The sequence below is a fragment of the Ranitomeya variabilis genome, chromosome 1 (genome assembly GCF_051348905.1).
Source record: "Ranitomeya variabilis isolate aRanVar5 chromosome 1, aRanVar5.hap1, whole genome shotgun sequence".
NCBI classification, from domain to species: domain Eukaryota; kingdom Metazoa; phylum Chordata; class Amphibia; order Anura; family Dendrobatidae; genus Ranitomeya; species Ranitomeya variabilis.
Window position 1 is genome coordinate 356119884 of NC_135232.1, and position 15948 is coordinate 356135831.

General features: G+C 41.5%; 1 long non-coding RNA gene across 1 annotated transcript in view; it reads right to left on the reverse strand.

Moving 5' to 3' along the window:
- The window catches only part of LOC143794018 (uncharacterized), a 443398-nt gene that overhangs the window by 40266 nt on the left and 387184 nt on the right, over window positions 1-15948 (reverse strand). The gene's annotated exons all lie outside the window — the stretch shown is intronic.

Below are 15948 nucleotides of genomic sequence, written 5' to 3' on the forward strand. Positions count from 1 at the left end.
TCCTATCTTCATCAGATGACGTCCTCTTCTGGTCTTCATGCTGCGGCTCTGGCGCAGGCGTACTTTGTCTGCCCTGTTGAGGGCAGAGCAAAGTACTGCAGTGCGCAGGCGCTGGGCCTCTCTGACCTTTCCCAGCGCCTGCGCACTGCAGTACTTTGCTCTGCCCTCAACAGGGCAGACAAAGTACGCCTGCACCGGAGCCACAGTGTGAAGAAGACCTTAAGAGGACATCATCCTATGAAAATGGGAGACCCCGGACCGGACCGTGATGCCCATCAGATCAGACCGCCTGCCCAGGTGAGTATAATATAACCTCTTTTTCTCATCTTTTAGGTTACATCGGGGGCTTATCTACAGCATTCCTGAATGCTGTAGATAAGACCCTGATGCCGGTGGGTTTAACTCACCGTCGATTTTGGGGGTGACAGGTTCCCTTTAAGAACCACTGATCTATAGACAGTGCAGTGTGTAGTAAGAAAATGCAACACTTGCAATTAGAGTACATTCAGATAGGGCCACTTTACAAACTAAGCAGTTTCATCATATGAGATAGTGTATATTGGGATAAACATATGGGGCCATTATACTGCATGGAGCAATATATGGGTCTATTATATACTTATATAGAGCAATATATGGGCCATTATATACTGTCTGGAGCATTACATGGGCCATTATACTGTATGGAGCATTATATGAGGCCATTATATACTATATGGAGCAATATATACGGGGCCCATAAGACTGTATGGAGCATTATATGGGACCATTAGTTACTGTATGCAGCCCTATGTGGGGTCCATTATATCGTATGGCGCACAATGTGAGGCCAATTATACTGTATGAAGCAATGTATGGAGCACTATGTGGTACCCATAATGCTGTGTGGAGGACCATGTGGTGTCCATAATACTGTAGGGAGGACTATGTGGTGCCCATAATATTGTATGGAGGACTATACTGTCTGGTCTAAAATGAAAAGTCTGCAGTCACTCTGTGTGACTGTAGACTTTTGAATCCCCCCAGATCACGCACTGTGCGCTGTGAGGATTTGCCAGTTTCTGAGCTATTGTAAAATTTCCAATAGGTATCACTCATGTAATGTAAGAAGTAAGCGAAATCTTTGGTACTATATCTATATTTATTAACTGTGCATCATTCATGACATCGTGAATTGTGGCATTTTTAAAGGGGCCCACTGAGACTTTTTTTTTCCGGGGGCCCATGAAAACCTGGTGCCAGCCCTGACTAGGACCCATCGGAGGTCCATAGTGCGTGAACCAGAGAATGCATGGAGCGGAGCTAACTGTAGCACTGACAGCCGAGCCTGTCAGGTCAGCTCCAGCCCGCACAGTATACGGCACTGACTGAGACTCTACCCCTGTGCCAGCCAGCTTGCAGATTCTAAAGGCAGAGACAGACTGCCATATTTCACATGCGAGAATGGCATCGTAAACCTTGTACTGGCTGTCGGCTCTCCTGATCTGAGCTTGACAGCTGCATAGTAATCCATCATGCTGTCTTGCTTAGGTCAGGAGAGGTGCCAGGCCAGTGTGTGCAGTGCGATGCGATTCTCGCACAAGAAATAGGGCAGTCTGTCTCTGCCTTTAGTGAGATAGGAGAGCATATATTTTGCTGCGCTCTTCCTGAGTGCTGCCTTCTTCCTCATGACAGAAGCGGCCATGGCTCCGGGTGGGCCCCTTTATGTGACAAGACCGGGGAGACGGTCCCCTCTGCCCTCCCAGTAGTTACACTACTACGATACCCAGATCCTGGACAATGTAGACTTATTCGCTTGTAAGGAAACATAATATGAAGGCTAAGGCTATGTTCACACGTTGTGTTTTTGCTGCATTTGTTTTCTGCAGACAAAACCTACTCTCCTGACAGTAAAGAAGCTGCTTAAAAAAAGCAGGTTTGTCTACGTTTTATTGTCTTTTGTGCATGCTGATAATTTAGTGCCCGCAACTTCCTTAGTCGTTTTCACCAAAAACGCAGCAAACCTTGTACCTGCATCTTTTGCTGCGTTTCTGCTGTTTTTTTTACTATTGGTGAAAAAAACGCTTCAAAACTGCTGACTTAAGTGACTTGCTGCACTTTGCAAAAACGCAGTACGTTTCCAAATCAGTCAGGAAAAAAAGCAATATGTGTTCTGAAATGTAATAGCTTTTGCTGGTACTGTAAAACACAGCTTGAAATTTGCATTAAAACCGCAGCAAAAAAAGAAAACCACAGCAAAACCGCAATGTGTGAACATAGCCTTAATTGTACTTTCTAAAAATATGAGAAATTTTATTAAAATCATTTATTCTACTCCAATGATTTGTTCATACCATTGCAAAACATGTCCACATAAGCAGAGGACAATGGTAGAACGGCTGCACACATGGCTGACTGTACATTCGGCTTCCTTGGTGGTCTGTTCTGCCCATTATATAATTGGCTTTGAATGTTTAACACTATTATTTGTGCAGCCACACATAATATAATATATTCCTGTGTGTCATGCCACATAGATTGTTGTCTTTACCCGTATGCTATCTTCATAGTCCTTACCAAAAACCCACAGTGGCCACAATGGAATCATAATTTGAACATGTAAGGCATAAATTGCTATTCATCTTCTCCAAAATATATTGTTGGAATGAACATTAATCCTTGGAAGCAAGAATGGCAGTGTAGTGAAATAAATAGATGTAGAACTGTCCTGCATCCGGCAGAGAGCCATGCTGGAGACATGCTTCCTGGCACCTTAGCAAGACTAAGTAAATCAGGCAGAGGGGAATCCAGCCGGCTGGGTATGTACAGCTTGTGTATATATACTTACATCTTTAGGAAGAGAGGAACTCTTTGTTTTCCAACTTGCATAGTTCTGGCGGCTCCACATTGACGTGTTTTCCCATTCTGATTAATTGTCTAACCACATTACCTAGCATACTGAATTCTGTACATATGCATCTCATTGATTATATGTTGCCTAAACAGTTCTTATTTAAGGTTCATACAAATGAAGCAGAAAATAATAATGTTGTAACAAAAACAGATATACCATACATGTACAGCCAATTATTAACTCTTACAACAAGGCAGCTTTTTATGACATTTTTTTCAATTGTACAATTGCTAAATACACTGCTTAAAAAAATAAAGGGAGCACTTAAACATTGGAACAGGAAATCAACCTCTCCAGTCATGAAGCAACACTGTGAATCAATTTCCCCTGCTGTTTTGCAAATGAAACAGACAACAGGTAGAAATGATAGGCAATTAGAAACATGACCCCTATAAAGGAGTGATTATGCAGGGGGTGACCACAGACCATTTCTCTGTTCTTATCCTTTTTGGCTGTTGTTTTGGTCACTTTTGTATTTTGTCATTACTACATTGTCTACAACCCACAGATATTGCTACATTGTCTACAACCCACAGAAGTTACTCAGGTAGTGCACATCAATGTGAGATGTGGCAAGAAGGGTAGCTGGGCCTGTCAGTCCAAAGCATGGAGCAGATACCAGGAGACTGGCCAGTACACCAAGAGACATGGAGTGGGTCATAGAAGAGCAGCAACCCAGCAGCACAACCGCTATCCTCCTCCGTTGTGCAAGGAGGAACAGGAGGAGTAGAGACCCTGTAAAATGACCTCCAGCAGGCCACCAACATCCATGTATCTGCTAAAACTGACATAAACAGACTCCATGAGGGTGATATGAGGGCCCGACGTCTACAATTAGATATTGTGCTTACAGCTCAACACTGTGTAGGGTGATTGACATTTGCCAGAGAACACCAAGATTGGCAGATTTGACATTGGCGCCCTGTGCTCTACACGGATGACAGTAGGTTCACACTGAATACATGTGACAGACTTGACAGAGTCTGGAGATGCCGTGGAGAACGTTCTGCTGCTTGCAACATCCTCCAGCATGACCAGTTTGGCAGTGGATCAGCAATGGTTTGGGGTGGCATTTTTTTGGAAGGCTGCACAGTACTCCTTGTGCTAGCCAGGGGTAGCCTGACTGCCATTAGGTATCGGGATGAGATCCTCAGACCCATTATGAGACCATATGCAGGTGCACTGGGCCTTGGGTTTCTTCTGATGCATGACAATGCTAGGCCTCATGTAGCTGAAAGTTCAGCAGTTCCTGCATGATGAAGGCATTGATGCTATGGATTGGCCAGCCCATTGAATCCAATCAAGCACATCTGGGACATCATGTCTCGTTCCATCCACCAATGCCACGTTACACCACAGACTGTACAGGAGTTGACTAATGCTTTAATTCAGGTCTGGTAGGAGACCCCTCAGGAGAACATCTGCTGCCTCAGCAGAACCATGCCCAGACGTTGTAGGGAGGTCATACAGGCACATTGAGGCCACACACACAACTGAGCATAATTTCCTTGTGTTGAGGTATTTCCTGTGAAAATGGATCAACCTGCAATTTGATTTTCCACTTTGATTTTGAGCATCATTCCAAATCCAGACCTCCATGGGATATTAATTGGGATTTACATTGATAATTTTTTTTATTGTTCTCAATCTCAACACATTCCACTATGTAATGAATAAAGATTTACAACTGGAAAATTTCATTGATGATATCTAGGATGTGGGATTTTAGTGTGTCCTTTATTTTTTTGAGCAGTGTATATACTATTTTTGCTTTTTTTATTTTGGAAAATCTTGTAAAAGAAATTAATATAATCTGTTATAGCTAGTACACCAGGGAGATCGAATCCTGACTAGTGTATATTAGAGATTAGCGGATATTTTGAAATTCATAAACTTTGCTGAATTTTGCCCAAAAAATTGGATTTACAGCAAATAATTTTGCTCAAATCTCAATTCCGGAAAGCTTGTAATTACTTCTAAATACATGTGGGGGAGAGGAGAGAGAACCCTGCTGCCAACAAGAGCTTACACTCTACAGGAGAGAGAGAGAGATGACCCCAATGATCATAAGAGCTTATTGTCTAAAGGCTAGAGAGATTATCCCATTAACCATAAGAGCTTACACTCTACAGAAGAAAGAGACTTACCCAGTGATTCTGGAGATGGAAAAGATTGCCATACAAACTGTGCTCTACTGGGAACCACTGATATCTGATGGCCCAGGTACTGATCACTGATGTACAAAGTATAATGATCCATAAAATGTTATAGCTGTAGGACATTATGGAGAATCTTGTGTGGAAATGCAAAATTCCTGCTCTATGATGCTTCAGTGGGTGAAATTATGCTGGAAAGTATTTTATTTTTAGCGCTTCAAATCGAATGTTGAAATGTTCGAATTTGCATGAAACCATGATTATCAGGAAATTCCAATCCTACTCTGTGGATCGATCTGTTCATGTCTAATGTTTATATAAAATACACATATAAAACCCGAATAGGAAAGTGTGATGGCATTTAATTCTAATAGATGCAAACTGATGCAAAAGATGCATCTGTTTGCATCAGCTTCTACTAGTTCAATCTGAAACTCTAGGAGTAACCTGCTATGTTTGGATCCTAAAAACTAGATATAAACCAGATCCAAGTTTAGAAAACTGATGCAATCTGATATGATTGTATGCAATTACTGTAGTTTACATCATTTGCACAAAAAACACTGAAAACTGTTTACAACTAAAAGTGGTTTGTGTGAAAGTGCCATACAGCTGACCCATATATTACTAAGTCCTTCTCACTAAATTAGAATATCATCAAAAAGTTAATTTATTTCAGTTCTTCAATACAATTAAGCTCATATATTATATAGAGCTATTACAAACAGAGTGTGTGTTTATTTTTGTTAATGTTGGTGATTGTGGCTTACAGCCAATGAAAACCCAAAAGTCATTATCTCAGAAAATTAGAACACTTTATAAGACCAGCTTTAAAATTATTTTAAAATTCGAAATGTTGGCCTACTGACATGTATGTTCAGTAAATGCACTCAATACTTGATCGGGGCTCCTTTAGCATCAATTGCTGCATCAATGCAGTGTGGCATGAAGGCGACCAGCCTGTGACACTGCTGAGGTGTTATGGAAGCCCAGGTTGCTTTGATAGCAGCCTTCAGCTTGTCTGCATTGTTGGGTCTGGTGTTTCATCTTCCTCTTGACAATACCCCATAGATTCTTTATGAAGTTAAGGTCAGGCGAGTTTGCTGGCCAATCAAGCACAGTGATACTGTTGTTTTTAAACCAGGTACTGGGACTTTTGGCAGTGTGGACAGGTGCCAAGTCCTGCTGGAGAATGAAATTTCTATCTCCAAAAAGCCTGTCGGCAGAGGGAATCTTGAAGTTCTCTAAAATGTCCTGGTAGATGTTTGCACTGACTTTGGTCTTGATAAAACACACTGGACCTACATGAGCAGATGCCATGGTTCCCCAAACCATCACTGATTGTAGAAACTTCATACTAGACCTCAAACAGCTTGGATTGTGTGCCTCTCCACTATTCCTCCAGACTCTGGGACCTTGATTTCCAAATGAAATGCAAAATTTACTTTAATCTGAAAACAACACCTTGGACCCCTGAGCAACAGTGGTGCTGTCTATTAGTCATGAATAGCATGACACAAGGAATGCGACACTTTTAGCCCATGTCCTGGATACATCTGTGTGGTGGCTCTTGAAGCAATAACTCCAGCAGCAGTCTACTCCTTGTGAATCTGCCCCAAATTTTTGAATGGCCTTTTCTTAACAATCCTTTCAACTCAATGACTGCCTTCTTGACATGTGTCAAGTCAGCAGTCTTCCCCGTGATTGTGGAGCCTACTGAAAGAGACTAAGTGACCTTTTTAAATGATTGAAGTAGATCACTCTGTTTGCAATGACTCTATATAATATATGAGTTTCACTTTTTGCAGTGAAGAACTGAAATAAATTAAATTTTTGATGATATTCTAATTTAGTGAGAAGCACTTTTATATATAGAAAGTAGAGAACAGCTTCGAAGCAGAAGCCACCATAAGAATGAACTGGTCAATTCTTTAAGCAGATTCATGGCTTTTAAAGCCCGAAGCCATTAAAGGAAGCTGAAAAGACAGAACATATGCACATCAAGTCATTTTGACATTGCTATGTATATGTTTATTCATTTTAATGTTTATTGCCGGCTTTTTCAGATGGGTTTCAGGCAGAATCAACCTGAAAAAGAGGTTGTGTGCACAGTGTGCACATATCCCAAGAGAGTCCTTTATTTTATCTTCCTTCCATCAATAGAACAGCTACAATAGCTTCTCTTATTGGAGACATAAATGCATTCATATTTTACATGGACAGAATATTTGTTCTCAATGGTCATCATCATGTAATGCTTTATTTCAGTTGTGGTGGAACTACAGTGGGATTAAACACCTGCTGCTGAGTTCACCTATAGAAAGCATAAATCAACTGATTTTTAGGTGCACTTCCATCAAAAACTTTGTACAAAAGGCATCCATGCACATCAGACCAATATTGTCCGAACTCGCCAATATCAACAGGTTCAGCTGACGGCCTAATGTGTATGGGGGCGGCAGCCAACTGATAGTTGGGAGAGATGTCGATCACTCACGTTCTATTTTGGACCGTGGATTGCATTGTTCTCCCCGAGATCTAAAATGAGACAATTCATATGAAAAATGTGTCTGCTGAAAAAAGGGTAAGTAGAAAGACAGGCCTGTCACATGTTATGTCACCATAATTACAGGGATGAGATTTGATCTATAGGACCTCACAGGTAGTGGAGTCATGAAATCTATATAAAACAAGGCACAATCTGTCTTGAAGCTGAAGACACTTCTACAATCTGGTTCCTCTATCTGTTTTACTTTTTACATAATAATTTAGATCCACAAATGTACAGGTTCCTACAAAACTAATAGTGTAAAATGAGCATATTGGAGCATTTGTCACTTTTAGTGACATCATTTATAACCATTAGTTAGTATGACATGACAGAAAAGTGTTCTACCTATGCAAACATTCTTGCGTTCCTGTTTTGAACTGTAACTTTAGACACAAGTATAACCAGTAGGCATCATATTGCCATATATAGAGAGTATTCGCAATCAAGCCACTAGCACTAGTGTTAGTTATAGTAGATACAGGATGTGAAAGGTAATAAAAGCTAGAGAAAGTCTCCATTACTCAGCATTCCTCTCTGGATTGCAGAACAAACTCTCAGTGTGTCTCCACATTCCACATTAGAATCTCAAAGTATCTCTCCACATTCCATCTCTGAACCTCACAGTAGCAAGGCATTCCAGGCATCTTCAAATCTGCTAAAACAATACCATGTAGGTGGCCTCCAGAAAATTATCTACTTAGCTGTCTCTTGTGACTAATTGTGCTAGATTATGTTCTCTGTGTGAGCTCCCTAAGTACAGACCAGTCAAGCTATATAGCAGAAGAGTGCACTGCTGATAATATATATTGTATAAAAGAAATGTATTAAAGGGTTACTCTCATGTTCGTTAATGAGTAATATCTCAAAGTGCTTGTAAAAGCAAGTAACTTTGCAAGATACTTGTTTTTAAAAATCCTCTCCGTTCTCAAAACTGCAGATATTTTTTTTCATGGCTCGTTAGTGTTACCTATGGAACTGGCCACTGGACTGGCAAGAATAGTGCTTGTATGCGATGTTCTGTTAGCTCTCAATCCAGTCAGCTTCAAATCTGCAGTATGTGCACAGGCTTTTAGAGTGTAAAAAAGCTCTAGGGTCCTGTATGAAGATTGCAAGATTTCTAATTTTTCTCACTGTGCTAGCTGTGATCTCACCGAGGTCACCGCAGTTCATTGGCACGGCTGGAAAGGCAGACTCAGTGATCAGCGGAAACCTCATTGATGTCACTGATAGTCATTGATGCTGTGCTCGCAGCAGCTCATTCCTCACTGGTTCTCAGCCTGGACGGTCACATCTTGGCACCGTACAGGTTGAAAATTGTTTATCCCACAGACATGGATTATGGTGTGGGACAGAACGACTGACAGGTGAATCATATGGTTGTTTTTTATTTTTGTTTTATTACAGGAGATGTTGACTTCAGTGGGAGTGATGACGTGAGTATGGTTTAATTTAGATTCATTAAAGGAGTCTATGTCATTCTTTCAATTAAAATACTTTATTCTGGCTGTGTGTTTATTTACACTAAAACCATAGGATTTGTAATGGATAGGTGTCTTAGAGACGTCACAGAAAGGCATAACTCCCAACTTTTAAAGACGGGGAAAAAATACATGAGCAAAGGTAAATTTTGCCCTTATTGAAGTTACTTAGTGTGTTCACCCATTATAATACACCTTTCATGGCTGCAATAAAGAATGATGCTCCCCAAAATGCATCCAACACACTATGCTACCCCACAGTGAATTCCTCCACAATATCCCCAAAATGCAAACTATGATGCCCCCCAGTGCAACCTAACAATATTATGCCACTGTAGTGCACCCAATGCCGTATGATGTCCAGCAGATCTCACACACATTATAAGGTATGATTTCCCACAGTCCTCATCCACAGTGTGATGCCAGCCCCACCCCCACACAGTATTATCCGCCCTTACATAGTAGGATGCCGACAGCTCCCCACACAGTATGAAGGCCTGTGAACCCAACACACAGAATGATAGCCCTGATGGCTCCCCACACAGTATGATGGATACCTACACAGTATGACTCTCCTAAATCCCAGACACAGTATTTGGCCCCCAGACAGTATGATCATGGCCCCAATGCAGTATGATGCCTCCACAGCTTCCCACACAGTATGATGCCCTCACAGCCTCCTACAAGTACTGACTAGTGATGAGCGAGTATTCCCATTACTCGAGTTTCTCCCAGCATGCTTGGGTGGTCTCCGAGTATTTCGGCGTGCTCTGAGATTTAGTTTATGTCAATGCAGCTGCATGATTTGCGGCTGCTAGATAGCTTGAATACATGTTGGGATTGTCTAACAAACAGGCAATCCCCACATGTATTCAAGCTGTCTAGCAGCCGTAAATCATGCAGCTGGTCGACTTAAACTAAATCTCCAAGCACACCAAAATACTCGAGACCACCCGAGCATGCTGGGAGAAACTCGAGTAACGAGCATACTCGCTCATCACTTGTACTGACTAAAACATGTGAAGATAAACATAACTCACCTAGTCCCATTCAGCTATTGTACTGTTTTGCTCTGTGCAATCTGAACTTTAATATAACAATACCTTTGAGTCGTAGGGTGCATTTACATTGGCAAATAGTTGGGAAATGAGCATTCCCCGAATATCAGCATGTCTAAACGTGCTGTCAATTACCCGATGAACAAGCAAAATACTTGTTCGTTGGGGAAATTATTTTTAAGCTTGCTTAAAAAATCATAATTCTCAGCAGCACATGACGTGTATAAATGGGATATATGCTGACTAGAGCAATGATATTTTATACTCACAGAACATTACTGAAAGCCGGTGGCTCTTGGAGGAAATAAAGTTTATTCTCTCCTGGGTGCCACATTTTCAGTAGAGTAGCCCAACACCTTCATATACTATTAACCTGCAGATTAATCCTATATCTGCAGGTTAGCGTTATTGGATCTGGCAGGTTCTCTTTAAAATAAAAATGTTACCCTTTAAAAATTTAAAGTGAAGACTTCTGTGCTGTGATCCATTTCCGAGAACAGTTAGGCTCATAGAAACTAGCACATTTTTTTTTACTAAGGGAAAGTGAGAGATAAACATGTTTGTTGCTCAGCTCCTTGTATTGCATTGCTTCCTGCTAGTGCAACAACATGAAATCATATCCCTTTGCTTTCTCTTCAGTTTAAGGGAAATTCTGATGTAATATCTAGGGACGGTATATTCCTGAAAATGCTGTGTCATGGTCAGCTGGTTTATAGCACATTGTGATGCATGATGCAAGCTAATTTTGGAAAGTCACACGACTAGCTTCACTCAATGCTGAGTAAAGTTCATGCCAGTGCCGAAAAGAATAAAACCGAGCTGCAAACCGGCAAATACAAAGTGCAATATATATGGATATATTATGTGAGCCGGTATGTATAAAGTGCTAATTTGTATATATCTTTTAGAATGGCCCTTACTTTATCCAATAAGCAAACATCACTATAATTAATATTTTAGCGTGGATGTACAAAGTTTGTGAAGACCTTCAGATTTTCCATATTACTGCGTAAAAATGACCTAAATCTAAATCACAATTTCACAAAAGTCATAAAGTAGATAAAGAAACCAAATCAAACAAATTAGTTAAAATTAATAAATTTTATAATTTTTTATTGCGGAAAATGGTTTAATAGCACGTTTGTGTGTGGCAAAAATGTGTGATGCTTTATAGAGATGGGCGAACCTGAACAGTAAAGTTCGGCATCTGCGCTGAACACCTACCTTTCGGGCATGGACACCGAACAAGGACTTCACCAGTAAGTCCGTGTTGCTGTTCGGGTTTCGGCCCCCCGAACACCGGGTGTTTCTTACGCTGGCATGTGCATGACAGCACGGCAAACACTACTTCTGATTGACGGTAAAATCATTACCACCGGTCAGACAGCCGTGGTTCCCACACTGTTAAATGACAATGTGAGCCTGCAGCTGTGATTGGAAGTAGAAAGTTCACCTCCTGTAACTGGCGTCGGCTGAAGGGGCTACTCCTCCCATCAGCCTATGCTCGCTGCCGCTAATAACAGCGAGAGCAGGCGGGGGTTGATGGGAGTATTCATGAGCCGGCGCCAGTGCTGTAAATGAATGATTAAAAAAAACAAAACAGCGTGGGCTGCCCTGTATTTTTGATAACCAGGCAGGCAAAACTAACAGGTGCGAGCTGCAACCCTCATCTGTCAGCTTTAGCAAGGCTGGTTAGCAAGAATAGAGGGGTCCCCATGCTGTTTTTTTAAATTATTTAAACAGCTGGGGCTGGTAGTTTCGAGCTGGTAAAGTGCCATGGATATTGCCCCCCAGCCTAAAAGTAGCAGCCCGCTGCTGCCCAGAAAAGGCACATCCATTATATGCGCCAATTCTGGTGCTTTGCTTGGCTCCTCCCACTTGCCCTGTTGTGGTGGCAAGTGGGGTTCATATTTGTGGGGTTGATGTTACCTTTGTATTGTCTGGTGACATCAAGCCCATGGCTTAGTAATGGAGAGATATCTATAAGACACCTCTCCATTACTAATCCTATAGATTAGTGATGAGCGAATATACTAGTTTCTCAAGATTTCCCGAGCATGCTCAGGGGTCCTCCAAGTATTTTATAGTGCTCAGAGATTTAGTTTTTATTGCCGCAGCTGAATGATTTAGATCTGTTAGCCAGCATAAGTACATGTGGGGATTCCCTAGCAACCAGGCAACCCCCACATGTACTTATGCTGGCTAAAACAGATGCAAATCATTCAGCTGTGGCAATAAAAACTAAATCTCTGAGCACTAAAAAATACTCGGAGGACCCCGAGCATGCTCGGGAAATCTCGAGTAATAAGTATATTCGCTCATCACTATTATAGATGTATTGTAAAAAAACACACAGCCAGTATAAAGTCTTTTATTTGAAATGAAAACAAAACACACTTTTTAATTTTATACTAACTTAATGCACATTCCATTAAAGTCCTCATCTACTATAATAAAACAAAAATAAAAACAACCATATCCCTCACCTGTCTGATGTTCTGTCCCACGCCGTAATCCATGTCTTAGGATAAACAGTTTTCAACCTGGACGGTGCCAAAATGCGACCGTCCAGGCTGAGAACCACTGAGGAATGAGCTGCTGCGATGCAGCAGCAGTAACTAGAAGTGACGTCATTGAGGTTACTGCTGGTTACAGAGGCTACATGGGATGGAGGAATGGATGGATGCATGGATGGAGGGATGACTGGACGATGGATAGATGATGGCTGGATGGATGAATGAGGGATGCATGGCTGGATGAGGGATGGATTGATAGATGGATGAGGGATGGATGAGGGATGGATGGCTGGATAATGGATGGCTGGCTGAATGGATTGATGAGGGATGGATGGATGGATGCTTGAGTGATGCATGGATGGATGGCTAGATGAGAGATGGATGAGGAATGGGTGGAGGGTTGGCTGGATGGATGAGCGATGGATGGATGAATGAGGGATGGATAGAGGAATGGCTGGAGGGAAGGCTGGATGGATGGATGGATGAGGGATGGATGGAATAGTTGCTGAATGGAGGGATGGCTGGAATCCCTAGTGTCCTAAGCCGTAATCCATCTGTGCGACATGTGCTCTTCAGCATGAACAGTTGCATCATGTGACCATTCATGCTGAGAATCAAGGAAGAATGAGCTGTAGCAAGCACACCCCTGAACTACAGTGGTCACTGCTACCACAATGAGAAAAAGTCTCAAGGTGCAGCGGTGAGTTCACCTCATTTCACCGTTAGAAATGTCTCCCGGTGAACTCAATGCTGCACCGTGAGACTTTTTCTCACTGTGCAATAGATGATCTCACCGAGGTCACCACAGTACATTGGCCTCGCTGGGAATGCAGCCTCAGTGACCTGCGTTAATCTCCATGACGTCACCGTGGCTGCGCTCGCAGCAGCTCATTCTCCCAGTGGTTCTCAGCCTGGACAGTTGCATCTTGCCACTGTTCGGGTTGAAAACTGCTTGTGCCAGACATGGATTACGGTGTGGGACAGAACATCAGACAGGTGAGGGATATGGTTGCTTTTTAGTTTTGTCTTTTTTGTACAGGAGACGTTGGCTTCAGTGGAATTGGGAATTAGGTATTTTTATTGTTTATTATTGTGTTTTTTTCAGGAGACGACGGCTTCAATGGAATGGGCGATAGGTGAGTAAACTGTGTTTGTTATTTTTAAATAAAAAAGTAAAAATGTGTTTTTTAAAATTTCAAATAAAGGACTATATTCTCACTGTGTTTATCTACAATATAACTATAGGATTATAGATGTCACTCCATTTCTAAGCCGTATATTCTGACTTTGTGTTTATTTACAATATTACTATAGGATTAGCCAAGATGTCACCGGACAATACAAAGGTGACATCAACCCCACAAACATGAACCCCATTTTCCACCGCCACAGGGCAAGTGGGTAGAGCCAGACAAAACGCCAGAATTGGCGCTGGCTGCTATTTCTTGGCTGGGGGGCAATATCCATGGTCTGAAAATGCCAGCTCCAGCTGTTCCCTTTAGCTTGGCTGGTTGTCAAAAATGGGAGGGATCCCACACCATTTTTTAAAATTATTTATTTATATAATTTTAAAAAATGGCATGAGGACCCCTCTATTCTTGATAACCTGTCTTGTTAACTCTGACAGTTGAGGGGTTTAGCCTCCAGCTGTCAGTTTTGCCTGGCTGGTTATCAAAAATACAGTGGAACCCATGCCGTTTTTTTCTTTAAGTTATTTTTTTAGAATGCAGGCACCGGCTGATGAATACTTCCATCAGCCACAGCCTGCTCTCACTGTTATTAGTGGCAGCAGGCATAGGCTGATGGGAATAGTAGTCCCATCAGCCAATGCCAGTGACTGGAGGTAATTTTTTTTTCACGAATCATAGCTGTGGTCTCACAATGTAATTTGACAGCATGGGAACTGTAGCTGTCTGACCAGCAGTAATAATTTTACTACACATGACAGCGTGACAAACACTGGAGGTTCGGGCCCCCCATTCAAGTGAATATGGTTCAGTTCCGGGTACTGTTCTGGTACCTGAAACTGAACTTTTTTCAACTGTTTGGCCGAACCTGCCAGACCCAAACATCCAGGGAGCCGCCAATCTCTAATGCTTTAGGGTTAATAGACAATTTGAAGGTGAAATTAGAGACTGCTGCTTGCCGCTAGTGAGATGACAATAAGGCATGAGTGGGTGACCTGTTATATTTAGAGAAGCACTCCCATCAAAGTTTCTATCATATTAATATAATGCAATCATTGCAATCATCATATTATATAGCATGGTGTACTTACAATTGCTCAGTTTGTCCTTCTACCCAATTAATTCTTCTATATTCCATTAGGTCATTGACTTCACATAATTAAAAACTGACTAGCTGAATCCTTCTAAGTTCCATGAAGAAATAGGAGGTCAATTTTCCCTGTGACGCCGGCGTCACACTCAGCGTAGGGAAATATGGTCCGTATTTTACAGCCATGTACGCAGTAATTTTCACAAAACACTGTTCCGTATTCAATGCGAGGATGTGATTTTTGCTGACAAATGTATCCGTGTGTCATCCGTATGGCATCCGTATGGCAATTTTTTTGCGCAGGCTTGCAAAATGTGTCATGGATCCATTGGCTAGAATATTCCTAAAAACATATATACAGTCTATATATATATATATATATATATATATATATATAAGTCAGTGAGACATATATACATATTTATATTTAATTCAGCGCAAGATAGCATAAATGCCGGTAATTCAATTGCCGGCTTTTGCTATCTCCTTCCCAAACCCGACAGGATATGAGACATGGTTTACATACAGTAAACAATCTCATATCCCTTTTTTTATTACATATTCCTCTTTAGTAATGTAACAAGTGTCTGTGTGTAAAATTTTGCAGCTCTAGCTATTAAATTAAAGGGTTAAATCCCAGAAAAAATTGGCGTGGGCTCCCGCGCAATTTTCTTCGCCAGAGAGGGAAAGCCAGTGACTGAGGGTTCCCTGGCTAAAAACATCTGCCCCCAGCCACCCCAGAAAAGGCACATATGTAATATGCCCCTATTCTGGCACTTAGCCTCTATCTCCCCACTCCCGTGTAGCGGTGGGATATGGGGTAATGAAGGGTTAATGGCACCTTGCTATTGTAAGGTGATATTAAGCCAGGTTAATAATGGAGAGGCGTCAATTATGACACCTATCCATTATTAATCCAATAGTATGAAATGGTTAATAAAACACACACACAAATTATTAAAAATTATTTTAATGAAATAAAGACACAGGGTGTTTTAATATTTTATTATACTCTCAAT